At 41.9% G+C, this 27,239-nt stretch overlaps 1 pseudogene across 1 annotated transcript; it reads right to left on the bottom strand.

Moving 5' to 3' along the window:
* Window positions 1-24,337: 24,337 nt before the first annotated feature.
* On the bottom strand, window positions 24,338-26,128 carry LOC147903673 (uncharacterized; annotated as a pseudogene). The gene is made up of 2 exons (XR_015540772.1): window positions 25,926-26,128; window positions 24,338-25,698 (listed from the first exon to the last, which is right to left on the bottom strand). The product of XR_015540772.1 is annotated as an uncharacterized LOC147903673 (transcript).
* Window positions 26,129-27,239: the final 1,111 nt, after the last annotated feature.

The following is a 27,239-nucleotide window of genomic DNA, read 5'->3' on the forward strand; positions in this document are numbered from 1 at the left end:
AACACTCTCCAAAATCTGCCAAAAGTGTTCCAAACACTCCAAGAAAGGCAGTATGTACTGAATACTCCAAAAAATGCTCTCCAAACACAAAAGCCCCAATTTGTAGCTAGAAATTGTAGCCAGAAAGGGGTAAAAATGCTAAAAGCCCCAAATCTGCAATTTTAATACAAAAGCCCCAAATTTCAGACAAATCTGCAATTTTGCTCTTGTTATAGCTTCAAACTTGCCCAATGATTGCAATGTCTGCAATCTGCAAAATGCCCCAAATGTACTTGCAGAATACTTAGCCAAACAATGGCTGTCTGCAAATTTAGCCTGCCAAAGATCACCTGCCAATTCTCTTGTACAAAACCAAGGAGGTACCTGCTGCTGTACTGAAGCAGATTCAGTATAGATTTACTGTACTGAATACAGTACGGAGATGCCGTACAGTTTGTACGGCACTGTACGGCTGGTACGTCGACGACAGGTACGGATGGCGATGTACGGCGCGCAGGTACGGTGAACAGGTATGTACGACGGCGTATGGTGTACGGCCATGGTGTACGTCGATGTACGGTGTACGGCCACGGTGTACGGCGCGCAGGTACGGATTTGTACGTCGATGTACGAAAGCTCGGAGCTGTACGGCAGAGGCGAAATCGTACGGCGTCGAAATTCCGTACAGTCGTACGGACTGTACGGACAGATTTGCATAGGCTGAAAGTCGAGGCTGAGGTTGGAACTAGAGGGAGCAAGGAGCACCAGGCTCTTGGACCTGCTCTGATACCAAATGAAGGAGGTGGAGAGAGTGAGAGCTAGAGAGAGTGAGAGAGTCGAAAGCTTAGAAGCTGTAGTTGCAAAATAGAGTGTAAAAGAGTACAACACAAAGTAGAGTTGATAAGGTTTTGTCATAGTGACAAAACCTTAGTAGTCACTAACCATAGTTAGTGAACTAACTGCAGTTAGGGGGAAAAACCTCTAAATGAGGGAAAAGTGCCCCTAACTAACTTATTATATTACATTGGTCACTGCTGAATTATATCACATTATACATTGGAAGCTCAGGGGGGTCACTATGTATAAACCCTCTATATCACGTGCGTTCAAGGCCTATAAACATCATATTAGAGAATTTGGGAAAGTCCCAAGTTCCATTTTGGAAAGATCTTAAAATGGGGGCACGGTGAACCCTTTCGAGCTTTTGTCAAAGCCACCTAGTGTGACATATATTTGGAAGCTCTTCAAGAGTTGATTCTAAAGGAACAAACTCTACTAATTTTGAATTTTTGATACTCAAGATATAACAAAAACTAGATTGAAAAGAAAATTCCCAAAGTATTGGGATTCTCCCAAATTCTATAATATGGTGTTTATATTTAAAATCCCTTATCTGTAACTTTTTTCATTAATAAAATGTACCCCTTTTCTATACAAATCTATAAATTTTTTCCAAAACTATTTTAAATAGTCCCTTATGTATATTTATTTCTATAAATTTTAGAAATAAAAAATATCCTTCTGTTGAACTCACGTGATATGGTTACATATGATGAGTGACCCCCCCGAGATTGGAAGGTAGCAAGGCATTGGTTAATCTAAATATCATCACCCTTGCTACATATACACCCCATTCGGTTGTAAAGGCGGTTTTGTGTTGATCTTGGGGGGTAATTGACACTTGGTTGTAACCTAAAAATCCATCTAGGAAGCTATACGCTTCCTTTCTAGCTACTCTTTCTAGAACATGTTCTATGAATGGCAAGGGCTAGTGTCATGCCTCGTGGTAGCATTCACCTTCTTCCAGCATACGCTAATTTTTCCATTTTTCTTCAAGACTATCACAATGGGTGTCTATATGCTTGATCTCATAGATGAATCCTGCATCTATGAGTTTTAGGATTTCTTCCCTCACTATGAGTGCATATTTAGGATTCATAGGGTAAGGGTGCTGCCGTACAGGTCTCTGAACTTGCGCAGCTTCTCTGCACCCAATGCTTTCGTGAATATGTCAGCTACGTTCATCATGTGTGTGTGAAAGAGAGAGAGAGAGAGAGAGAGAGAGAGAGAGAGAGAGAGAGAGGACCACGATCAGCATTGAATCACACATTGTCCTTGTATCCCTATCCTATTTCCCATACCACACGTTGGAAGGGAGCACATGGGATCAGGTTGTCAGTGGTCTTTTGCATTTGCCTGATCTCCCTTAGGGCCCGTGCTCCTAGCTTTGCTCTGTACGGCTTCCTAACTCTTGGTGGAGGCTTTACAGTACTTGAACACAATCCCACGGCCTCCTGTCTACCTTGAATTTCTTCCGCTGCTCTTGTCTGTGTTGATCCTGCTCTAAATCCTCCTCTCACGGACATCTTGAGCTTTGTCCTTCTTTGGGATGGGGCTTCTCGGCATCTACTTTACCCTCTTCATGGGCACAGGGATCATCTCTATGATGGGCTATATCACGGGGAGAGGGAAGATGGTGCTCTTCTGGCAGTCTGTTGGCCCTTAGGAAGCCTCTCTATGTCCGAGAGGTTATCGAACACATTTTATTCAATCGGGAGAGGAATCTCGTGGGGAGGGGAAGGCCAAGGGGAAGGCTAAGGGGAAGGCTAAGGGGGAGGGGAAGGTTGAGGGGAAGGTTGAGGGGAAGGTTGAGGGTCAGGCTAGGGGAAGGCTGAGGGGAAGGTTGAGGGTTAGGCTGAGGTTGAGGGGAAGGCTGGGGGGAAGGCTGAGGGGAGAAGGCTGATGCTCTTGGGGCTAGGGAGTGGGTTCACAGGACTTGGGAGGAGGAGAAGGCTCATGAGACTGGGGAGTGGGCTCATGGGACTTGGGGGAGGGCTCACGAGAGTTGGGGGAGGGCTCACGAGAGTCTTGGGAGACCTCACAAGAGTTGGGGGAGGGCTCATGAGAGTTGAGAGAGGCACCACCCGACCAAGATAGGTTCGTGTGTGGTGATGCCATGGAGGTGGTGGAGCTAGAGGAGGAAGGGTGGAGGCGGCGTCCAGCGGGTCTAGCAGTGTTCTTCACTCTTGCCATTGAATAATGAGGGTTAGGGTTTTTTTTAACGTTTTATATGGGCCCATCATGTTTTGACATCCCTTTTAATTACATTTAGAGTTTCATCATGCCCCCACCCTAACCCCTCCAACCCACCACCCGCCCTCATCCCCCTCCCCCCCCATTGCCCTCCCCCTACTTGCCTCGCCCACATCTGTTGCCCTCCCCCATACCCTGCATCCCCCCCTCCCCCAACCCTTGCTACCACTCCACCGCTCCCCTTGCCCCACCCCATGCCCCTCCCTTCTCTCCCCCCTCCTTCAACCATGTCCCCACTTTCCCCAATGTCATGTGAGTACAGAAATTGTGGTCCAAATAAGCAATATATTTATTTGATATTTGTGTACAATTACACCATAGCTTCTATTTGTGGTTGGACCCATCTGCTCCCTTCTCTTACTCTAGCTTGCAACCAATGTGTGACTCCTCAACTCCCTATGGATGCTTTCCAAGCACTATGCCCTCTATTCTTTGATATAATTTGAACTACTTTTGCAAGTTTTGATGCCTTTGCATTTTCAAACTTCAAAGTCCTTCCTAGTAAACATCTAAAAATTCAGTCGAACATCTCATGCAATGCATTGGTGCGAGTGATGCCACCACCATGCCTTGAGTTCTTAAAGATGAGAGGATCTGCCAAGGGTCCACATAAGCTTCCCAAGAGCAAAAGAGGTGATCTTTTGCATGAATGGAAGGGCTGCATCATGAAGTTCAAGCTTGGGAAGAAAGGATTGCTTGCAAAGGTGCAATACATCTACATGGGGAAGGACATAACCCTTCCTCTATCAAGCAATCAATCGACAATACTATCGCATTGTAAGTCTACACTTTGTGTAAGATTTTGAAGTGTAATGAGTTAGCTTGAAATTGTATTTTGAAATAGAACCTGTGTACTAATGAGTTAGTTTGAAATTGTATTTTGAAATAGCACTTGTGCATAGCAAATGTATTGCCTTCAGACTTTGAGGATTAAGAAACAGTCAAGTGCTTCTTACGTAAGTTTACTGCCATTCATGAGGATTTAGGAAGGCAAGTGCATGTTGGAGAGAAGTCCTCTGCTTTGAAATAGAGAAATATCTATTATTATAATGCCAAGTACATTACTCCAAGGACAGCATCAGGCTATGACCATCTTCAATGCATTGCAACACCACAACTTGAAGACATGGATTGCAGCATGGTGGACACAAGAACAATGCAATCATACAAGGAAAAGATTGCAAAGGATGTGGGCATGGCCATGAAGATTACATTTGGCTCTAAATGGGTAAGGTTGTCTTGGTTTATGGCTCTGCTCATTTTTGCTTCTTGTTTTCATAATATCCAGATGCACAGAACAAAAACCATGTGGTCGTGCAAGTGCCTACATGAGAATGCCCTTGAGGAATTGCTTGGGGTGAATTGGGAAAGCAGGTCAGGTGAACAAAAGGGTGATCTGTTTCAATGCCATGTATGTAAGGACAATGTGGTTGCCAAGTACCACATCTCCAGCCAAATGTTATATTTTGCTTTCCAGTATAGGCGCTGGAAGAAAACAGGTGGCAATTGGCTCCCCCTTGACTCTAACGATGATGATAATATAGGGCTAAGTTTATGTATTGGTTCTCATTTAGGAGATATCAAGAATGTGACTGTCACATCACAATGGACTCTCAGGGACATGCGGGAACACCTATTGGTCATGGAGGATGGCATGTCTGAGTCCTTTCACTTTACCTTAAATGGTGAAAAGGTAGGAAATCGCACAAAGAAGCTCGTGCATAGTGCCACTTTTATCCCTCCTGCAATATTGAGGATTGTCTAGAAAATCTGGGGTGGAACAATTGTGAATTTTGATATTTTCCAATTAATAGTGGTGCAATTAATTTTAATGTTTTGAATGGTTTTGTTTCATGTCAATGTCAAGTATTTCCCAAAAAATTTATAAATCTTTTTAATTTTTACATTTAGAACATTTGGGTACATATAGATTATAAAGTTACTTTAGTTTCAAAGTTTCACTATCATAGCCATAGTTCTCCTAGCTACCAAACTACCATGGATTCTACTAGGTCTGCCTTCCACGATTTCATCTCCTGTACTCCATTAATTGATAGAGAGGAGGAGTTATTTCCAGTCTTTGATAAGAGCATAGATGTCCTAGGCACCTACTTGGGAGCCCGAAACGATTTTGAAGACCTCATCAAGTACATGTAAGACTACATCGTGAGTTTTGCATATCAACTTGATGAGTCTACAAAAATATGGGTCTCAATTGATTATTTGAAGTACTTGTTCAATCAAGAACCCAGGTTCCTGAAGTGTTTAGATCGCTTTCGAGCCCAGCTCACACCCCTAGGGTTTAGGGAGGTGGACACTGATGACCTCCTAGCATGTGGAGTCATCGAAAACATGGGAAATAGGTTCCTATCCTGGGAAATGACCTTTATTTTTCTTCTCCAGGAGGGACAAATGGAAGAGGAGGTCTCGACCTCACACCCTGACCCTGCCCGTGCCCTTTCCGATCCTCTTATTTCTATAGATGAGCCCAACATCTACAATGAAGAGCCCATAGATGAAGAAGATGAGGAGTGGGAAGCTGTATTGGCCCTAGAAGTGCTCCAGTGACCTCCTAAATCCCATTCTACTTTGCAAATTCCATTCACCTCGAGCACCACCTCTGTTGACCCTGCAACAATGATATGGTTTCTTGCTCCCCTTCTTGTTGATGGAGAACAATACCTCTTTCTTCATGACATAGAGGTTATGTTTGGTCTCTAGGAGGATGAAGCTCTTGGTATCCTATGTGGTAATGGGGTGGACACGACTATGCAACAACCTAGGTTTTTGTGTCCAACATGGTAATCCTCCTTAGGTTGAAATTTTGTGCTTAAAACTTGAGTCAGTTTATGTTTGTAATACAATGTTTTTCTTTACAGCATATTCTTTATGCACATGCACCATGGTTTGTGGAGCAATGGGGCCCTCCGTCCATTTGGAATACTCAAGGAATGGAGAAATCACACTACAGAGCAAAGACAACATACTTTAAGAATACAAGGCATGGGGGTGGTATCGTGCACAGCAATGCACTACACGAAATGTTTGATTAGTTTTATAGATGTCTAGAGGCCAGGACTCTCAAGCGCGATAAGGTAGAGGTCTCAAGTCTCACAAAAGCAGTTCAACATGTCAAGAAGATAAGGAGATGTGCTGCTTGGAAGTCCTCAACAGGGAGCCAAGGGGTTGCGCTTTGGTTGCAGCGTGTAGAGCCAAACAGCGGAGGCATTGGGTCCTAAGAGAGCCCCAAATATAAAATGTTTGATGAATAAAGTTAACACTATTTTGAGTCAATTATAGATTCCAAAATTCACAAATTTGTTTGGAAATTGTAGAATTGCATGTGCGACATGGCAGGGTGGAGGGGTGAGTGGGTTGGGAGGGAGGGTGGTGAAGATTAAGTATTACCAAACTGGCAACAAAACACTGGGGGAGGAGGAGGTGCACTCAAAGAACCCTAATTTAAAAGAAAAACACTAAATTGCTTTAAAAAATATTATATAAAGCACTTCAAAACCCTAAAATCCCTCATTTCTATGGCATGAGTTAAACAAAATGCTAGACCCACTAGATGCCTTTTAGATGCTACCAGTTGTCCTCCTCAGAATGCCATGGCCTCTGAACACACTGCAAGCCCTAGTGGCCAAGAGGGCAATGATCACCAGGGATCTGAAGGTGGTTCTCATCATTAGGAGTCCAAGCAACATGAATCCCCACCATCGAACTCTCATGGGGGATCCCAGGGATCTCAGCACCATGAGGAATCCCAGCATGATGAAGGATCTAAGCACGATTATGGGTCCTCTCAGTCCTTCCACACATTTAACTGTGGAAGTAGAGAGGTCTCCCAAGAGGGGCAAAATAGTCCAGTCAATCCTGATCAACTGCCCCTCCCTCCTCCGTGGGGTCTTGGCGTGGAGCATCCCTCCCTTAGGCCCTAGATGTTGTTTGGGTTCATTTGGTGTAACCTGAATCATTTTGTAAATCTTTGCCCTTTGAGGCCAATGAATAAAAGATATCTCTATGTTCTATTACTGTTCCCATGTTATTATACATGTTACGTGATGCTTTCCATCAGTTTATGCAAGTTCAATGTGAATTTGAGTGGTCAAATGATGTTTTTTCACCATGCAACAAAAGGCAAATGTGTTCGGTATCACGTGGGGAGCCCAAAAATGGTTCTTCAAACAGGCCCCATACATGCCACAGTGGGTTTTACCATTTTTAAGCTCCCCGCGCGATGCCGAACACATTTTCCTTCTGCTGCGTGGTGAGATTCTTACTGGATTGCTCAGAAATGACCATTATAGCACAAATATTTATCTGATTACATGCTTTTGAATAGAATAGTGAATGAAACTATTAATGTCAACAACAATTAAAGTCACAAAATACAATGACAGTACAAAATAAATTTTGTAAAAGAACACAAAATGGGGCATTGTATAAAAAGTATAGCTGTATTCATATAAAATAAAATTTCTATACAATAAGGCTTCAAGGCCTTTCTCTCTTCTCTAAAACACTGAGAACATTGGGCTTTGAATTCCCAAATACACTCCTAGCTCTAAACCTAGTCGATAGAGAATCAGCGCTATTGCCGTTGCCAGCCAGGGACATGGCTACTACCGTCAATGCCATACCTTGAAAATTGGTTCCAAAGGCATTGAGGGCAACCATGCGGTTCACCAAAATGACCTTGTCAGCATTGTGATTGATGTCAGCATGACCAATCACTCTTGACAAGGCCTTGCACTTAAGGAGGTCATCAATGCCATGTGGAGAAAACTTTTTGTGGATAAGCACAAAGTGCCCTTTTGCTTGGCCAAGGTAATGTGCCAGTGAGTGATCTCGGCCAAAGCTACTATGAGCAAGGCATTGTCAAGATGAGAATAGGTCGACCTCAAATGCCTCCTACAACAGTCCAACATTAAATTAGAATTCCATTAAAGCAAAAGTATACTAAGAGAGAAGAAATTCAAAGATCATAGTTTCTTACCACTATGGAGCCATCATGCTCAATCCCTTCCTCTTTGTTAATGAGGATGGATCCAAAGGCCTCCTGCTATCTGGAGTGAGATGTGGAGGCTTCTTCTACAACATCAGGTAGGTCGGAGTAGATTGATGTCTCTGCATCTTTGATTTGGGCCAGTGTTAAAGCAAGAACCTCTTCTAATGAATCATACATGACTCGCCCCATGCTTCTACCATCAATGATATGAATTCCCCCAATGTTGTCTTGAATCTCTCATAATAAAGCTCATCTATTTGACCTTGTCTAAGCAAATTTATAAATGCATCAAGCTTTGTCAACAGTTTTGCTCTCAAAGTAGCGATTTGTGGATGTGAAGCTTTATTTGTGGTGCACCCACAGAAATCTTTCCAGTACTCCCAACCCAGGGTGCTTTGAGCCAATGTATGTTTTTATTTATCAACATTGTCATTGGACAAGAACCTCCTTGCCTTTCCTCCACCCATGGACACCTTAGCAGGAAGATTTTGTGTCTTTCTTAATTGTTTCTTATCCTACTTAAGCTTCACATTGCCTCTGTGAAGTCCCATTAGTGAGAGTAGTTCTTCAGCTTTTGCAATGCATTGTGCAAATACTTGTTGTGGCCACAAATTCCAAGCATAAACTAGATGGAGTTAGAGTAACTTACCTAGTATACGCAGTTTAGCATGCAAAGTACACACGTGTACCTGCTCCAATGGAATTGCTAGAATGGGGCCCCACTTAGGATCCTTTTTATGACGATCAGGGGCTGCACTTTGGTTGCAAGAAAGGATGCCATTTTCCCACTGTAGGCTTTCCTTTTGCATCTTCTGAGAGTGGGTGCAATACAAGCATGTCCATTTTGCATCTGCACCTGTATCACAACCATACAAGCACTTGAGGGTCTTCAAATCACCAGCTAGTTGCCATTCAACTTGAAACATTCCATGCCCATCCACAATAATTGTTTGCCCTGCCTCTTGTCTTTGGATAATCAACGAGATGTCGGTTCTCTTCAAATCCCACTTCAATGTCTCATGGCACTCCTTTGGGGTCTCAAAGGCTACAAGCCACCATATGTCCTTCTCAAATTGCACTGAGAAACCCTGCTCAACTTCCTCATCCCCTTGAGCAAAAAGCAAGGCATTGTTCATAATACAAATGCTCACCCTCTCTAGCTTGTGCTCTTTTACCAACTGAGCTTCATCCATTTTTATAACAAATACTAGCTTGCCATCTATACAATGAAAGAGAAATTTAGTAAGGATATAGAAATCAAAACAAATAAAGTTGAATGTGAAGAGGGAATTTCTCTTACCTTCTTCTCTCCTCCCATAGAATTTGACCATGGCTCTCTGCGAATTCTCTACATCCACGTAAACATTATTGAAAGCATTCATCTCAAATGTTTGAATGCCAGATTTCTTTTTACTCTTCCAAGTCATTGTGCCACTTACACAATGGTATCCTCCAAGCTTTTCTCTAGCACATTAGTTTGTTTCTTGATGTGCAAGCCTTATAGACTATGGTGTTGGCAATGCCATTGTAGATATCTTATACTTTTCCTCCATACCAAACTTGAAAATTTTTAAAAACAGAGTTGTAAGCTTCACGACTTACACCAGTAGCATCATAAGCTCCAAGCACCTCCTTTGCTTGGACGAGGCCCTTGAAATCTTTCATTACCTCTCTAGCAACTTGTTTATGTAGCCCATTTTGTCTAGGGTCCTTCAACACTTCCATGACATCACTTGGTTTTATTAAACTTCTTAGAACATATGAAGGAGCACTATCATCCATTTCCATTTTTCCCATCACATCCTCCATGAAACACCACAAATGAGTCTTAGTGGAAAGAATGCAATACCACAAATATTTTGGGGTAAGAAATTTCATCAAAAATTTGGGGAACTAACCTTGTAGCCTATATTCTCTAGTTTGGGCACCACTATTGGTTGACAATGCATCCATAGATTGCAATTGTCTTTTCCTCTCCTTCAGTACCAAAGGTGTTCCCTTTAATTTTTGTACTCGTTCTATCAGCTTCTCTCGTTCCTTCTCCATAGCATGTTGAACTTGGCCATAGATAGACCTTTCCGAATCTTGTTTGCTTTCAGCAAGCTTTTGGATTGATTCTTCCAATTCATGTCGCTCCAAGTCGAGTGCATGTGCTTTGTCACTGAGTTCTTTGTTTTGCAATTAGAGATCATGCATACTATTATGCATTGCCACAATAGTAATATTTCCCAAACGTGCAAGTTCTTCTGCTTGGGCTCTCTGCACCTTGCTTGCTTGCATAGCCAATGTCTGAGAATGGTTCAATCGATTGCAATAATCAAGCAATCCAGCATGTCCCTTGCCAACAAATTGAACAACATCATGCACTATATGAAAAGGAGGACTCTTTTTGGTGGCAGGGTCTAAAGGATACAAGTTTCCATCCACCCAAAGGTCAAGATGCTTCTTCCCTTGCAATCTTGCAATCGAAGACTGCGGAGCACACTTTGAGGAGTTCCACTATATCCCAAAGAGCGTGTGCTTGCATATTCTACCTCTAGTTTTAGGTTCACATGGTACTTGTTGGATATGTCCTTGAATGGTGCCATGAGTACTCAAAGAGAGGTGAGTGATGCAGGCTAAAATGTAGGGGAGAGTCGGTAAAGATGGAGTAGTGAGAGGGAGAGAGTAGCAAAGAAGAGGGAGGAGGAGAAGCAGATGAGGGCAAGAGGAAGAGGAGGAGAAGAGTAGGGCGACAGGTGTAGAAGGGAGGGAAGGAGCTGCTGTAGAAGGGGGGAGGAGGGGAGAGATGCTATAGGAGGGAGGAGGAGGGGAGAGATTCTGCATGAGGGAAAAGTAGAGGAGAGGGATCCTGGGTAGCTAGAGAAGGAGGGGAGAGGAAGGAGGGAGGAGGAGCCAAAAGGAGGAGAAGCCAGAAGGAGGAGGAGGAGGGGAGAGGGAGGAGGGAGGAGGAGGAGCAAGACAGAGGAGGGGAAAGGAGGAGGGAGGGGGAGGGAGGGAGAGGGAGAGGGAGAGGGAGGAGGAGGAGGGAGGGAGGGAGGGGGGGAGGGAGGGAGAGGGAGGGAGGGAGAGAGAGAGAGAGAGAGAGGGAGGGAGGGAGATTCGAAATTTGAAATTCAAATTTCAAAAAGTGGCCCCCTCCCCTCATTGATGGGGGGAGAGGTGGGCTCAAATGTGGGCTTAACCCACCTAGGTTGGGCTGGTTAGGCCTCTTTGGGACCCTCCAAGCCCCTTGCATTAGCCCACTAAGCATTCCCTAATCCATTCCTTATGAGGACCTTTTGAGACCCCAATTCTCCCCTAATGTGCAAAAACAAGATTTCCTCACTTTCCTTGGTAGCAATGTCCAAGGATGATCAAATGATCTTAGACCAGCAATTCTGAAAAGATGGATCTGTGGCAAAGGTCCCAACCCTAACTTTATAGAACTTCAAGAAGTAAAGGTCGAGTGATCACAGCTAAGGTGGAAACTTAGATAGATTGATGATAGAAGAGAGTCGTTGTTCTTTCTACATTTGTTGCAAAAGTGGTATATTCCATTATTGTTTGGATATTGTATCTATAAGAAAATAATCAACGCCTGTGCTCAACAGATAATAGGATCTCGTACGCAAGAGAGAAAAACAGATAGTATGGAGAATCAAAAATTTGATTACTATAGAATTGATACAATAGATGGTGCTGCCTCCCAACCGTACGCTCCTGTGAAAGAAGCTTCGATGGCAAGCTGGAAATAGTAGAGGACGGAGGCTAGATGCTAAGGAATCATGGTTGTTGTAGCCAGTGATGAAATGGGCTTCACGGGCTTGCTCTTATATAGCCACCAGTCGTAGTTGGTTAGGCTTAATTGGGTGACCGACCCGGTCTGCCCAAAACGGTCGATTGGGGGTCGGTAGGCCACCGACCATACGATAGAACCGGTGCGCAAAATAGAGCAACTAACCTACGGCCTCCGTTCGGTCCAGAGTCATCCGAGATCATCTGAGGCTCCAAACGGGCCCTGCAACCCGAGAGTGGACTGCCCCGAGAAATGTTCTGTCTACCCTCAGTGCGGTCAGTCATGGGATGCCTTCCTGCACTTGCATGTAGCCTAGTTGGCAATGTGCCAACTCCGTCCAGCCATCAGGCCACACATGGCCCCCATCTGGTGTAAACCAGGACCTACCGAATAACTGAGCTACTCAAATGCCTTCTCCTCATATGGGGGGCTTACAGGTAGAGTTAGCTGGTTCCCGCGTAGTTACATGAGAGTGGAGCATTGATATCTAACAGTATCATCAGTTTCCATGGCCTTTAACCTCCTCCTCATACCTTGACTGGGTATAAGAACTTCTCTATCTCATAGCCTTGTCTAGTTCTCTTGCATCCCATGACAAACTCAATTGCTCCATGTGGTACTTTATTCTACATAAATAAAATAAACCAATAAATGAGAAACAACTTATGTTAGATCAATAGCTTCTGAAGAGAAAGAAAGGATGTTGCCAATGGGTTAGTGGCATGTGGCATGCTGTCTGCCACGTAGGTAGTCGATCTCATCATGCTACCACATCACCACCTTCTTTACCATGTAGACTACCATGTAGGTAGCCAAGTCATTGTACAGCTCATCTGCCACATTATCCACAGTGCTCAGTCATCTTGACATGTCATGGCGTCCCAGTCAGCATACCACCTCAGCTTGCACAGTCAACAATGCCACCTCATTATATAGTGCCGCATAGGCACAACTTTGTAAGTAGCATGTGACCACCAATGCCATGTCACACTACCACATCACCCTCCATCCACATCATCATTTTTTATCACCCTCTTGGGATCAAAGTTTGGCCATCCTTCTGGGAGCCATAACTTTTGATCCAGGTGGAATTTCATAGTGATCCAAAAATTAAAAATGACCACAATATCATGCTCTACATGATGAGCACCTCAGATCTACACTCTAACTTTTGCATAGGTCAACATCATTAAATACTCATCATCATAACCACCTCTTGATCCATTGCAGTGTACCCAACACATAAAATGAATCCAAATAAATATTATTTGCTGCATTTGATGCTTCAACATGTAATCTACCTGTAGACTAGCATAGCCATAAAGGAGATTCAACTCCACCAAGCCAAGTAAGCCATTGCCACATTACCCAATTAGTTTCTAGCGGCATCAGTCCCATTTGATTCTATCATTGGTATACACATTCACACACCAGAGACAGCCCATTCTCTTAGTGTTTGGCAGTTCTCACACAATGTAACACTTGGCACAGTGATCTTCCTCAAATTTAGGATTGTTTCACACATTTTGCACACATATGCCACCCATGTAAAGTCACACATTGTTGACTATTTTTTGGCATTGGTTACTACACACATACATCAGCCTTGTACAGCCTCTTTGCTACTCCCGACACATAGTTGTCATCATGATTATGTTATAGGCTTGATCTTTGGCATACACATGTTCTCATATGACTTGGTTTTGACCATTAAACATAAGCCCCTAGTGGCATCTCGAGCGTAAGCCCCCTAGTGGTAGCTCCTATAGTATTCTCATGGGTAGACACTCTCATCTCGGTACATGGGTAAGCCTCTAGCATAGAGCACCAAACTGCCTCTAGCACGGAGTTATGCACGTCACATAGTTGATGATACACCATTCATGAGTGGAAAAAGAACCTTATTTGACCATTATTTTCATAGGGTAAGTACCAGTTTATGATTCAAACTTGAGCCTCATTGGTCTTGAGAGATTGGATGCAGGTTTACCACATGTTAGAATGGATCAACCCGTTGTTTGTTATCATGCACATTTGTCGATAAGCCCTTAGCATGAGGTACATTTGATAGTAAGCCCTAAGCACTAGGGAGTCTCATCTACATCAGCACAGTTTGATTCTTATGATGCACAACCATCATCTTCATGCATGTATCTGACTCCATTAACTGTCATGCCAAATGATGCAAAATAGACAGTAGGAGTTTAGTTATGAACATGCAATTTTTCATCAGGTAATACATTCCATAGTGCATCCAACTCCTCAGGTCATTCCATTCTAGCATCAGTCACACTTATGCCTTCACCTCTGATATGGAGCATTCCTTGGAAAAAGTTTCCATGAGCATTTTGAATCACCACATCAGTCTTTAGGACATTCCAACATCAGCTCAGCCATGCCGCATCGCACCACTCTTGGATCTGGTTATCACCAACCCCGATCAATAGATCATTCCTCAGCATGAGGATATTTATGCATCAATGTAGTCCTACCCCAATGCGGTGGACATCATCAGGTTCAAGCATAGCGCAAACTAGGGAGGCTCAGTGTTTCATCATGCACTTATGGTTGTCGTATACAATCCATACTTGATATAGATTAGTGGTTGGATCCAGTACTACAAATTGACCCATACATCAGCACATTCAGAAGCACGTATGCCTCAAGTTCATCTTATGTTTTTTCAGTGAATAGTTCAAGCTTCTAGGCCTTTAGACATCAACTCCACCTTGAGTCGTTAATAGATGTTGCATCCCATGCCAATGGGGATGTTTAGCCATGCACACATCAGTGCATCTTCAACTTATGATAGTTGAGCATACAGGTTTGACAAGTTGTTGTACCTTGTCAGCTTTATGGGCCTCTTTGTCAATAGAGCAGTGTATTATACCTGCACTTGCAGCCCCAAATTTTTAGCATGTGGATCAGTGAGTCCACATCGACTGTGTAGTCTTCTATGATCCTACATCATATGGCAAAGATTATAGTTCTACTGCAGCATACCTCTGCCATTGATGTTAGTACTTTTGGGTTGGTGACACTCTTGTATGTCACAACCTCTCGGATTCTTTCTTCATAACTATATGGACTAGCTTCACATCTGGATGCCTCTTCTTCAGAGCAATTGCATAGCCACAATGACTCATGACATGTTTAGCACATAGACATAGACACAGTTCTCGACACAATCATCTTTCAATCAACCAGGCTTTATTCCAGGTGAACTTTATGTTCTGCACTCTTCCTTTCTCTTTCCTTTGGTTGATCTTTTGAGTTTTATTCCCAAAGGCAAAGAATGACTCACAACTTGAGGGGAAAATGCATGTTATGTACATGATCATAAGTTGTACTCATTTTACATGCTTCCGCTAAGGTAGTCACACTATGCTCACACATGCACATACTACTATGATTCCTTTTCAGTTTTGTTTTAGTTTTGGATGCTATCATATGCACCAAATGAAATCCATAAAAAGGTCTTGTACATGCACCCTCTACTTACCCAGTACAATTTAAGTGGGCATGGTAAGGATAGTGTAAATTGCACTATCTAGATAGGGCATTATGGGAAAACCCTAACCCTAATCCTAAGGGGTGCTCATGTATATACTCGTGTTCATGTTTAATACAACATAGTGTACAAGTCGTTGTATCATGTGCACTCCTCTCTCTCTCTCTCTCTCTCTCTCTCTCTCTCTCTCTCTCTCTCTCTCTCTCTCTCTCTCTCTCGCTCATTCCCCACTTCATCACCTAGGTCGCTCAGAGTTGATGAGTAACTGCTACATTTTTGGCTTATAGATTGGCATGTGCTTGCTTGAGCCTGTCAAGCTCTGCTTGCAGCATCTTGTGCTTGGTATTTGTTAGATAACACTCCTCCTCATAGAAATCTTATACCAACATCTCATAATCCACATGCTCTTACTTGTCGTGAATGAGAGCTTGAGGAGCACCCACTATCTAGCCACATAATGCAAAGTGCAAGTAATGATTAAGGCTATATCTCTATTTCTTCTCTTCTCTACCATTCCTTGTCAGCCATTTTTTTGTTCTCATTCTTGGGCCTCAACAAACTTACTTTCCTCTAGTGCCACAAACTTTGCTTCTACCTCCTCTATCATGGCTTATACTAGCTCTACCTTGGCCTCTACATACTCCCTAGGATCTTATACTATTGCACCATCAAAGTTGCATGGGTGGCTTCCCTCTGTAGCTTCCTCATCTCCTTCTCATGTTGAAAAAAGATTGTATTGAGGCAAGTGCCCATCATGTGCAATCCAACTCTGGTAGTCTTAGATGTTTCAAGTATTTGCCACCCCTTACTTTATTTGAGTTGTCTAGCATAGTCCTAAAGACTGCCCTTTAGAAAAATACTGAGCATAATTCGATTGCTCGATTGCTGCTTGAGCTTGCCAAAACTTCATAGTTCCTCTCTATTGAGAGTTCATGCTCACCATCATGTGATCATATGTGCATAGCACTAACCCAATAGAGTGCTATAAAGGAAAGGGTTAGATTCCCTAACCCTAACCCTAAATGGGTTTGTATATATTCTACATTTTCAACTAAATCTAGTGTACAGTTAGTCATTTGTGGTGTGCTCTCTAACTGTGCCCTCTCTCCTCATATCCACTCTTCTCCTCTCCCCTCTTCATATTTTGTCATGGTATCAGAGCATCCCTGTCTTCCACTGAGACATGGTGATCCCTGTGTGAGAGCGTGAGAGAGTGATTGTGAGATTTCTGTTCATTCTTTCATGAGAGAGTGATTGAGATTCATCCATTCCTTTGAGAGAAAATTTATGTTCGTTTGAACAAATTTTTCGTCCATACATCTTCATTCTTGAGAGATTTTGTGAGAAATTTCACTTTCGATTTGAGAGAAAGAGTGATTTCATTAAGAGAGAGATATAAATCTGTTTTCATTCTGAGAGAGATAGCTTCATTTTCTTGTGAGAGAGTTCATTTGGAGGATAGCTTTGACCAGCAGAGCCATAGCTCCCTGCAACAACCTCTTGCAAGCAGACGCCATAGCTCCTCTGACACAAAGACTCCATGCAAAGCCGTCGCCTCAAACGCTCTCCATCCATAGTCAACTCCGTTGCCTGAGGGAGCTTCAACCTCTTGGAGGTCAGATACGGTTGCAGCCTTTGAGCGGCTAAGGCTCCAGACTAGTTTCTCTTTGCAACTAACCGACTTTGTAGCTCCCGAACACCAACGAGCTCCACGGGTAGCCAGTGCCATCACCAAAAAGCCTTCTCCAATCAACAACCACAGCGACATAAAGCGTAACTCCAATTGGGCCAAGTTCTTTGCACCAGGTGCATCTACAACCAGCAACAGACAAGCTAGGCCTCTGCATCCAAGTCCAGAGTGCCATCAGCCATCAACTCTACAACAAACTACTCCTACAAATAGTGCCTCCAAGAGCCATAAGCTCCAACAAACACCTCAACGACCTCACGGGCTGCACAACGCGTTGCACGCAATGCGCCTCCAATCAGCTACTGGCCAAACAACCAACTCCTCCAACGGACTCCATTTGCAAGGCTCAACAAACAACCAGGTACACGACTCTAAGGCTCCTAGCCATTGATGGACCGCTATCACTCCAAACCATGTGTGCAACAACTAAACGGTCTTCTACATCCTTCTTCCTCTGCTCCAACCGCCCGACTCCAGTAGCACTAACGGTCGCTTGCTCCATAGAGCCTCTAACCTGACACAATGCCAAGCTCAAACAGGTACCCAAACTCTCCTTGACTCTACTGTAAACAACCCGCAATGCTCAACGACTACCCAAGACTCACGGATGACGTCAACTACTCCTACATAGTTTCTCGATTCCAAACGATGTAGGCTCATAACCTTCTACAAATGCCTCTCCAATGCATGGTTTAGCTCCTCCATCGACCACTCGTCTCATACTCCACGATGACGAAGGAGAAGGTGATAGAGAAGGCAATGGAATCCCAAAGACTCTATCAGAATCTTCATGATTCTGTCATTGGAACCTTATCCCCTCACCCAAGGTCACAACAGTGACACGTGGTAGGATAGGGTCACATCCCAGGGTTTCGTCACAAAGATTCCATGTGGCATCTGATCCTATCTACCACGTAGGCTTATCCACATTGCCACATCATCTACCACGCATCTCATCAGTGACACATCATCACCTAGCACATAGGCAGGTCTAGTCACAGCACTACCACATCAACATCCTAGTCAATAGTCCCACATCATCAGACCAATCAACTACCACCTCATCAGTGCCACATGGCACCTTGACCCCCTAACAAGTACTACTACCCCCTGGCAAGCACACACAGCCCACTGCATGTGCACCTGATTGCCACATCATCACTACGAATTTCACTCTTTTTTGCCCCTCCATGTAGATCAAGTCGTATCTCTTGATCGAGGAGGAATTTTAGGGTGTTTGTGCTCTATGCGCTCGTCACATCATGCACACATTTTGGCACAATATCACTCACTTTTGAGCCTCGCTTACAAATCCACTTCCTACATGCACATCAGCCTCTACATTGATGTGTCTAACCCAGCACATAAAAAGAACCAAAGAAAAGAAATTATTTGTTGTTCTTTCATCGATCGACGATTGGTATAGATCTAGATCAAAGTAGACTAGATCGCCATAGAGGGGACACTTTGAATTTCCCTAAGTTGCCAATCTAATCCATGCTCAAAATTCCCGACTAGTTCCTACTTGGAGTTAGTCCCTACGCTCACATACGATTTCACATCATCACAGTACCTGAAACCTGATGTTCATTGAGCAAACTTTAGAGTGTTCAGAGGCATTGCCAATTGATCAATGGGTAGATAGCACATGATTTGATTTCACACACACATGCCATCATTGTAAAGCTTATTTGGCTATTTCACAGCCTTGTGCACAACATTTCAACCTTGTAAAGCCTCTTGGTTATTCCCGGCATCATTTGCCACAAGCCTTGTAATTCATATCGGATTATATATATTGCAGTTCTACCTTCACCGATAGTTCAAGATGAGCACAATTTTCGAGCAGAAACCTATGAGCAAAAAAGTTCGAGTGATAATTTTTTACACCGACCATGCTAGTATATTTCTCAAAGGAATATACAATTCTTTCTTAAGTTATTATTTATGGAACCATATACTTATTATCATTATAACCCTCATTTTAGAGAACATCAACTATATATGAACAAATAGTCAACACCTTAGAAACTCCTATAAATCCCTCCCTACCATACTCTCTTTTGAGGATTATGGTAATTCAATCGATTTAAAAGAGCTTCCCTTAGCTTTAGCAATCCCATATTTGAAGTATTGAGAAGCTCTCATGTAAACACTGTATACCATATTCCTTGGATGAGTAGGAAAAAGATCATAGAATAATCTATAATACTTTATCAAATACGGGAAGGCAAGGGAGGGATTTTCAAAATATTCCCAATTCTCCAAAGCTAAGTACTTTTAAGGAAATATGGTCCCTACTGGACTCCTTCCTACCATAATATGAATTAGGGAGAAGTTGTAACTCTCATATACATCTTGAAATTCCCAATTTATCTCCTTTATACCTATACAAATTAAGACTTTAAACCTACCATTGCATAGATCATGAAATTTTGAACATTTTTCCTTTTTATAGTGAAAGGTAGTGTGCAACAACTATCTACATGACGAAAAAAAGGTCCAAATTAATTTTGAAAAACATTAGAGTAGAAAAAGTTTTCACATGTGCTAAGCCATCTAGGATGACCATGATGGTCAAACTTTATAAAGAAACATTTGTACAATTCCAAAGTTGCAAAGATGACCATGATGGTCAAACTTTACTATTTCCCTTGCATCCCATTTTCATTAGTGGCTTATCCACTACATGTATGTGAAAAATGTTTTTTGATTATTTGGATGAAGAGATCTACAATAACACAAGTAAAAGAGTACATTATCAAAGGTTAACAAAGTACAATTTGTATATTCATACATATGGATCAAAAGAAGTACCACCCGCTTCTTAATCACTCTCACTATGGCTTTCTAGCAATCTGGTTCCATCTCATAACCTTACATCAAAGAAGCCAACAGAGGACACACTTCTTGGTATGCTTTTTGTTGATGATTCAATCATCACAAGGTCAAATGGCCATCTCACTTTTGAAATTGAGCAACAACTCACATCCGAGTTTCATATGGAAGGCATGGGTGACCTCCACCATATTCCCCACCTGGAAATACGAAGAAATAGAAAGGACATTATGTCGCGGACACAGGGAAAGCACACTCAAAAAGTCTTGAAGTGCATGATAGCAAACCCTTGCCAACTCCCTTGGAAGTCACCATAAAGTTGTTAGCTTATGGTAGAGCTTCTTCAATAGACAACTCAATCACTCTACCGAATATTTGTTACTTAGTTGGTGTTTTCAACCATTTGATGCAAAATACCAAGAAGAAGCAACCAAAATATTCCTCGTCTCTCAAATGCACATGGAATTATGGTCTATAATATGGCAAATCATCAAATCTCAACCTTTACAAACATACCAAGCCTGATTGGATAGATAAAGTGGATGATGAAAGATCCACTAGTGGCTATTGCTCTGAAAATCACATGGATTATGGTTGAAAATATGACATATTGTCATATCCCAACTGTTAGGATATACTGATACTGAGTATTCAATCTTCACTTTGCAACCTTGCCATGCAAAGCAAAAAGAAACCAACTATGGCTTTAGTATCCATGGAAGCAAAAAATGTTGATTTTGGCCAATAACATGGATGATAGAAGATGCACCACTAATGAGATGACTTCCTCTCTAAGTCAAGTAACCATGATCGTCTTCATTGAATCAAAAAATAGGGATTAAACTTCATAGATTACCATCTGGAACCCACTGGCAGACCATGATCGTCTTCATAAACCCAAAGAATACAGATTAAAATTCATAGACTACCATCTAGGACTCACCACCCAACCATAGACTCATTGCATTTCACCCCTGAGGACATAGAGATCCCAGGCAAAGCCCATGGCATAACCCTAGTGCAATAGACATGTATGTCCCATACCATGGGTATCCCTCCACAAGGAAGGCATCGGACTACCTTGCCAACTTGCAATAATCATATGGCCAAGATCTACAATTGAGGTGGCAAAGTCCATTCACCTGACGGTAGCCTATATCATGGACATCCCACGTCTGCTAGGGAGGCATGACTAGCCTACCAGCCTACCATGTCTAGGGCCAAGGCCCACAATGTAGGTTCTAATTAATCACCCAAGTCCTCGTTCCAATTTAGTGAATGCCATGGCTAAATATAGCTTGAATGTCACCCTTGTACCTCTCTTCTACATGGTCCTCTTTAACCTTATTCCACAATAGGCTAACACCCTTGTTAACTAGAGTCTCCCCTAACCCTAGGGGTAGCTATTGGGAACACATGGTTAGATAGGGATGTAATACCCTAGCTACTTAGAATCTCCTATATCATGCCATATAACTTCCAAAACCTTATGTGAAAAACATGTTAGATGTTCCATTAAAATTTCAATCCAATTATACATACCAGCGTATTTCTTTCTTGTACACCCAAGAGGTGAAATAGATGAGTCCTAAAGAATTCTAATTCACAAGACAAACATAAACAAAGAGCAACCATATGATACTTTCGAATCTCAGACTAGTTTATGGGCCTTAACAGATACACCTACACATGTGCAATCTTGAACACACATTCAAAGATGCACATCCGAAGATGTCACTATTAAATTAAGTCTTGCTCCACTTTGAGAATTCTTGATAGCCTTTTTATAGATATGCAAGAGCCTACGTGTATCGTACAAGAATTATCCAAAAGATTACACTTCCATGTCTTCTAAATTCTCTGAGTAAGAAATATTGGACTAAAGTTCCTGTCTAAGCATAATCAAGCTGTGGCTTATAGCTACACTTCACCATTGGAATTTACCTCTCCCAATCTTATTGTCATCATGAGAGGCATACGTCTTTGATATAATCACTAGTATGATCTACTAGATATTTACCCAATAATTTGAGACTTAGTTTCCCTGTAAAGAGACTGCTTGTCTTGAATGTCTAGTCAACTTGGAGCTTTGGTCACAACCTATGTCACTACTCTATCTTGAATGTCTACTCAACTTGGAGTGGTCACCAACCATGTCACAAGTCAATCTGTAAGCATATAAAGTGAATTAATTTGGTAAGCATTATTACTCATCCAGATTATCATCAATCTACTTTCATCCTTATTTTGGATAACCTTAAGATAGTTACCTTTGACACTAGGGAAATCATAGATGGCACTACAAGCCAATTAATCTAAAGCATTTTACTCAACATAATACTCGACACAATTTCTTCGAATTTCAAGTTACAAGCACCAAGATGATTTGCACTAGTGCTAGCATTCATTTTCATAGCTTTCAAATCCACCTAAAACCTAGATCACATATCATATTATTGAGAATTTCATTAGAGCTCCCAACTTGAATATCGCACCATAAATTACCTAAGTATCTATTTGTGACCAAACTACCTATCAATCTTGCATGGCTCTACTAGAGAATGGTAAAACTAAAGTTTTATTAGGTAAAAAGATTGATATTTTACTCACATGTAATCTTTCTATGTACATCACCCATTTTGATTTGACTTTTTGTCACCAAAGATCTCAAAGTCAAATACATACTCTAACTTCACCCTTTGGATCTTATGACCTTTCAAATCTTGATTTAAAAGAGTTACTATCAAATCTTGCTATTTCACTTACATGTAGTCTTTCTATGTGCATCATCCATTTTGATTTGACTTTTTGTCACCAAAGATCTCAAAGTCATCCACACTCTAACTTCACCCTTTTGATCTTGTGGCCTTTCAAATCTTCTTGATTTTAAACCAAGAATACCAAAACCCATTTGTATGGGTCCTAACCTTCACCTATTTGACTAGCTAGATAATCCACTATAGCCTCAATATTTATAGCTACAATCACCACATGTCCACAAGGAAAACAATTATAACTTGGTTTCTATTCCCTTAAGCAAACTTCATGAATCAAGAATGACTTATCCTTTTCACAACCCAATTTAAAAAAATTGGCAACTTCATCCAATTCCATGCCAATAATTTTATTCAAGAGTAAGGGGTTTGCAAAGTCTTATATATGCATCAATCCACACTACTTCGCTAGCTAGCTCAATAACCATATTTCTCAATTTCTTTTAGGTAAACCTATGCACAAGTCAAGACATAGGAAGTGTGACAAATGAAATATGCTTTGGAAGGACGTATTTCTATAATGTTTCCTAATTCAAGATCTCAAAATGGCAAAACAAACTAGAGAAATATACCACCTACAACAATAATCAAAATTTGCATCAACTATGATACTTCAAGATTACGAACAAGTATTTGAGATTTAACAACAAATTAATTCCTAAAATCTATCACAATCAATTATAAAACTTGTCTCGAGAATACTAAAGTTGCCCATAGATAAACACAAGATAACCTTACCCCCAAGTTGTGTCCGTATCAATACAAGTAAAGTCCATAATCTATGAGGAAATCAAATTTCTATCCACAAAATCTACGTTTTCTTATGTTTGTGGTTTTCAAAAGGATGTACACAAGAGTCTTAAATGGCACATCTCAATCTAGAAAGCCTAACATATGTCCTGTCAAGAAACCTCCCATGTATATAGTTTATCAAGTTTTCCTCACACCATCTTAAATGACAAAACTCATTCAAAGAAATCAATGTTATATATTCATAAAATTCCAAGGAGAAGTTTCAATCCTTAAAGAATAAACATTCTTCCACACACCCTAGGTACGAATGAAGATGATCTTAATGGCTTCATCTCTGTCTAGAGACTTTAGTCATATCTTATTAACATATTCCACAAAATTTGTCCTTCTAGGAAGAGAAATATGAAAACTCGTTTAGAGAAATACTCATAAAATCCCAAGGGGAAGTTTCAATCCTTAAAGAATAAACATTCTTCCAAACACCCTAAATACGAATGAAGTTGATCTTAATGGCTTCATCTTTGTCTAGAGACTTTATTCATATCTTATTAACATATTCCACAACATTTGTCCTTCTAGGAAGAAAAATATGCAAGTCTATCCCTATGGCTATCTTTGGTCAGATTAGGTTTAGTTGACTAAGCCTTGAGCAATAGAATGGCTTCCAGTTATGCACAACTTTCATCTGGGGCAATAATAGCATTCAAACTCTATGGTTTGGAAAGTTATCAGAATTTGTGCCAAATCCTAACACCTTCCCTCCAAGAAAAGTGAAAGAAAGTTCTTTTGGTAATGAACTTGAACGTGTGCATGATATTTAAAGAATCCTTACCAGAATCAATATTGAGCTGTAAATCTTCAACGCCTTTATGTCAAACTACTTGGAACACAGAGAATTAAATCTCTACTCTTTTCCCTTGACAATCATTCAGAATGCTGTGTCAACATGCAAACCTTTTCTGTGTTTCTTACCAGGCTCTCCACTGGCAGCATAGTTATCAGCTTTTAGAAACTGAGCACTACTTCAGCCAAAAGAGGCAACTGAAGGATCCAATGTCAAACAAAGCCAGCATAGACTGACGGGGGAAGGGAATGCTCGCCCAAGAACGCATCGCTGGCAATAACTGATACTTCACATCTTAAGTTCAGCTGAAATACCAAGTTCAGCTAAAGCAAATTTCCAAGTTTACCTTTCTGCTGACATCGCAACCAGGCTTGCCTAAAACAAGCTGCAGTGTAGCGTGTGCACATAAGATGTCATGAAAGCCCATACTGATACCATAATGCAAACACACTGCCCCACATTCATAAACTCTTTCATTACTCTTTGAAATAGACTTCACATGACAAAATAATCGATAACCATGAATGTAATGTACAGGCTGCTTCACTGAACATAGATATTAACTAAAAAAGCACTAGCAGAGAGAAGGCTGTGTATATCAACCCACACGCATACGCCACAAGGCTTCTATGCTCCTCTGAGTGAGGTGACACCACAACCAACAGGCTTGTGCATGCCCTCGTACACCAAATGATAGCAAGACTTGCGGTCACAAAAATAGTAGGTCCACCACGTGGTATGAAGAGAGATAAGGCAGAGAAAATTACCATAGGCAGCAGACAATATCCAACCAGGCATAAACAGCGATAAAGATCTAGGCTGCCGTTTCTGCCCTCCAGCATATTGAATACCGCGTACAAAAAGAGTGATGCCACCGCAATCCATCCTAGAATGACTCCAAAGTGAACTTTCCCTGCGAGAAGTTGGAAAAGTCCAAACAACATGAAGAACACAAAGGGACCGGAGAGGTCAGCATCCTCGTGCAGATCCGCATTTATCCTGATAGGATTAAGGATCGAAAGTGTCTTCCGCACGACCAGTGATGTATTTATCCCCAGCTCCTCTAAAAGAGGAGGCTCGTCTTCAAAGAACCCTGAACCTCCGAAAACACCTGTAGGTGGAGCATATGACGTTGGAGCAGAGCCCAAATCAAACGATAGAAATGGAAGACCTGCACCACCGGCTCCCGCAGCTCCTGTTGGACCGATTGGCATCGAAGGAGGCCTCATTTGAGGCTGGATAGGCTGAAATCCAGGTTTTCTCTGTTGGGGAACGGTGATTCCAACGTGGGAGTCCATATGTCCAAATGAATCTCTTACACCGTTCATCCTTCGGCGGTGCTAACTGGCGGAGCTCGCCCTTCAAGGATTGTACCAACAAATCGAGAATTGAAGACTCTAGGATTGCAAGAACGTCCCGAGAGGGATCTGAGAGAAAACGATGCCAGAATGAGATAAGACAGACTAGTTCCTCGATGGAATAACTGAAGCAGAAAATTTCAGAAAGGAGGGAGCTGCGGCGGGAATCTTCCAAACCCTAGAAGCATAGAAAAGCTGCATCGTGAGAAAGGCAGAGAGGAAGGAGGGCGGGGCGGATCGGAGAGGAAGGGAAACAATGCAAAAGAAAAGAAGTGATGAAAGGAGGAGTGGAGAACCTGTGAAGCACGATCGATGGAGAAACGAAGCTGCCAATGAAAAAGAAAAAGACAATCAAAATGCTCCAAACACTTCTCTAATAATTCATCTCCTCCTCTTCCTCTTTTCTTTTCTTTCCTTTTTCTTCTCTCCTCCTTACCCTTTAAGCTTTTTGTCTTTGTGGCACCTCCCTTTTACATCAAGCAACCAGTCTTGCTTCCCTTTAAAACTTCATACCCATCCTCGCCTGCACCAAGATCATCACGCATTTCAACCTGTCACAACTGCTTTACACATTGCCCCCCGCCCACTGTAGTGCGTCGACAAATGATACAAGGTTGTAGAAGATTGCATCGTCGGTGTGGAGAGAGAAGCTAAGGGCCACAGGTACTATGCTCTGTTGAAGAACAAGTCCGAAAAACTAGTGATCTATTTTGTGCATGGATCTACATCCATCATCATAAGCACTTGTCATAAGCTCATACTGGAGCTGACAATATACAGGTCAAGAAGCCTAAAACATAAGCAAATTTTCACAAAATGTCCCTAAGGCAGGTGCCGAATGCTGATGTCAGGACAAATCTAAAGTCCTGGGAGGGGGGGGGGGGGGGGGACTCATAAACATATAATACAACACGTTTGTACATGGAGAGTTTTTTTTAATATGGGGACTTGCATGCCATTTACATGCATAAAGCGATTTATAAAGTAGCAACTTAGTGTAATCTATATGTGTAGATTTATGGAGGTGTGTCTAGATTTTAAGCCAATATGAAATGTCCTAATGATTGATCTGTTAATCACTGCTGGTGGTAGTGGAAACTGAGTCCATGGACATAACATTCTCTATGTCAAAGTTGAAAGATCAATGCAATTAACACCATGCTTAACACAATGCGCCACAACCACAAGGACTTGAGTGTCCAGAAGCATGGTTTGCAACTATTGGCATCAGTGGAATTTACACCATCCTTAACCAATGCTCAACAACCAAAAGGACTTGGGTGTCTAGTTGCATGGTTTGCAACTAGTGGTTTTTATCAAGCAGAATTTAATTTGAATTTTTCAAGAGGCTTGAGGGAATAACACACTCACCCAATCTACCATAACTCATAGCTTCAAAGTAGGCAAGGTCTCCCCAAGGGTTGTTCCCTCATGTCAAGAGGCATGAGGCAACAACCCACTCACCCAATGTGCCATGACTCATGGCTTTAAAGAAGTGCAAGATCTTTACAATGTAGGCATGCACCTTAACATCAAAATTTTCAAGCTTTTTGATTTTTTCGTTAAACAAATCAAATGTTTCTCTATTGTAAAAGTATAATGCTCTAATA

Source organism: Dipteris shenzhenensis, chromosome 3 (assembly GCF_047967505.1).
Source record: "Dipteris shenzhenensis isolate YYH24624 ecotype China chromosome 3, Dip_SZ_1.0, whole genome shotgun sequence".
Taxonomy (NCBI): Eukaryota; Viridiplantae; Streptophyta; class Polypodiopsida; order Gleicheniales; family Dipteridaceae; genus Dipteris; species Dipteris shenzhenensis.